Source organism: Haliaeetus leucocephalus, unplaced genomic scaffold, assembly GCF_000737465.1.
Source record: "Haliaeetus leucocephalus isolate CR32 unplaced genomic scaffold, Haliaeetus_leucocephalus-4.0 Scaffold964, whole genome shotgun sequence".
Classification (NCBI taxonomy): Eukaryota; Metazoa; Chordata; class Aves; order Accipitriformes; family Accipitridae; genus Haliaeetus; species Haliaeetus leucocephalus.
The window spans coordinates 2806473-2809049 of record NW_010973400.1 but is presented as its reverse complement, the minus strand read 5'-3'; positions in this window follow the sequence as shown (position 1 = coordinate 2809049).

Genomic DNA, 2577 nt, shown 5'->3' with positions numbered 1-2577 from the left:
CCCGGGAAGCGGTTGGGGGGGGGGGGGGGGGGGGGGGGGGGGGTGTGCGCCCTGGGGCGCTGGTTTGGAGAAGCCCGGTTGCTGTTGGGTTAGATACCCAGGCATCTTGTCTCTCCCGTGCAGACAGACAGACAGACAGACAGAAGGATGGACAGTATTTTCAAAGGAGGGAGCCCAAAACAAAGCGCCTGAATTCACACGGCTTTTTGGAGTGACGGGTATTTGTAGCTGCTGCTGAAACCAGTGTGAGCAGTGCTGTCCTGCCAGACTGGTGACAGGGCAATTCTTCAGCTGTGTCCACTGTTGAAAGAGATCTTACAACAGAGGAGACTTTGCACAGGCCCAGGGATCAAACCTTTCTGGATCTCATTGCAGGACTGGGACTGGTGTCAGCCCACATATCCAAAATCCTCCTTCCTGTTGACAGCAGCCAGCCATGCCAGGCTCCCTCTATTCCACCTGACCCCTCTCCCCTCCATCAAAATCAACAGAGGATTTTCATGCAGATCCTAATCTGTGGTGTTCAGACCCAGACGACCTGTCTCCTTCCATAGCAATTACTTTAACCTCCAACTAGCATGGCCTTAGCTGCTAACATGAGCACTACTTACCCTGCAGAGTTAAAAGAAGGCTCCAGCACACCTGGAAGCACATCCAGTACTTGATCCTGCCTGATCTTCATCCATATCCCGGCAGCATCAAGCCAGCCATGCTAACTTGGAAGAGCTGAGCTGAGCTCTGGAGACACAGAGGTGGACTGGACTGGCAGACCCTGTTCTCCCTGGGTACGGGAAGGAGATCCCGGGCTTTGGTCATCAGCATTAGCTGCAGCTCAGGCATAGGTTTGCATATAAATAATGAACATAACCAATATACCTAGGCTAGAGCAGAGGCTGTGTCTGTGCAGAGAGTGGGGGATAGTTTTCATAGGCAAAGCCAACACCAGCCATTTAGCAGCCTGTATGTATACACAAACCTATGGAGCAGCACTGTGTGGGGCTGCCAGGGAAGGGGAGATGGAGCCAGGCACATGCACAGCTGCTGAACAAAGCTGCAGCTTCTATCCAGCAAAAATAACCTGAGTGGGAACATCCAAGGAAAACCACAACTGGTTTTTACTACTCTTTCCTGTTCATCACATGGAATTAAGCGAAACTTTCTAAAACATTCACCTTAGAGCTGAAAACAAGAGTAACAGACTTCAGCCCAAAGGGCTCTGGGGTTTTTTCAGAGCTGAGTACACTTGTAAAGAGTTTCTTATGCTGAAATTTCTAACGATGTTTCAGCTGTTCTCAGACAAAAATCAGACTAGCTGTCAGATTATATGTGAAAGAAATTTTCAAGAGTGCTGCCATGAATACCACAGTCATTGTTTCCACCAGAATTCTGTCCTGGGATTATCTGTGTCCTAGAAGCAGACCTCAAGGGGAGCTATAAGTCCTGTGGCCCCGTTTGCTTTCTGTCCATATTGCCACTTGCTCAAGTTCCAATCAGCGACGCTGAGGATGAGGGTAGCGTCGGAAATCTTGAGTTTGAGCTTGAATCCTGCCCATGACCCATCCACCCAGACCACGTGAACAAGAGGCTGGTCTGGCCTGAATTGCACCCAAGCAACCCTCCTTCCCAAAAACAGGTCTTCACACACTGAGGATCTACAGTGAAGGTGCAGATGGGTCACCTCTCAAGGACAGTGGCAGCTCTGGGTTGACCTGACAGCACAGACATACCCTGAGGCCCAGCAGGCTCTGTACAATCCAGTCCCAGTCCCTCCTCTCTGCAGACAATCCTGCCACCTTACCTTTTTGCAGAGGGCTGCTTAAGCAAGATCAAAGACCAGGAACTTCTCTGGGCTGCCTTACTCTTTATTTCACCTGAGACTTTAATCCCACATGCCAGACCTCTCTGACCCATACTTTCCAGGATTGACCTAAGTTTTTTTAAAGGGAAAAGATCAGGACACTGGCTTCTAGCATCTATGTATAATTCTTGTCTCACCTAGTTCTGCTGCCCTTGCCAAGAAGATTCACCACTATTGCCTTATAGGCATGAGATAACCATACCAGATTATCAGTCGAAGCTTCTTATCAGCAGGACAAAGAAACAATAGGGCCCCTAGAAATTTATCAGCGCTCTGGAAAAGGGAAGCACTATTTGCGAAAAGAGCCCACCCTGTTAGCAGGTGTTGATTTTAGTGATTAAAGGGTAATTAGGTTTGGCTGACTCAGTATATGGAGAAGAAAAAAACTCTGGTGACAAAGGGTTTAAGGCTAAACATGGGAAGTGTGCTTGAGCAACCCTTTAGATTATTGTTAATAAAGTCAAACCAGAGAGGAGGAAGTTTACAGTAGTGTCACGTGAGGGCTTTGTTTTTAAGCAAGTTTGTAAAGATGTGTTCAAAAGGAAAGCAGAAAGCAGCTCTTGCTAAAAAAAAAAAAAAAAAGCTATATTGGCCTTTGAGAAACAGACAATTCAGTTAAAGCCCATCTCCATAATACCCTTATTCCTTAGGGCTTGTGTGTTTCAAACGGAATGAGGCCACCTGTCCCAACAGCAGCACAAACAAAAGATGGTTTCTCT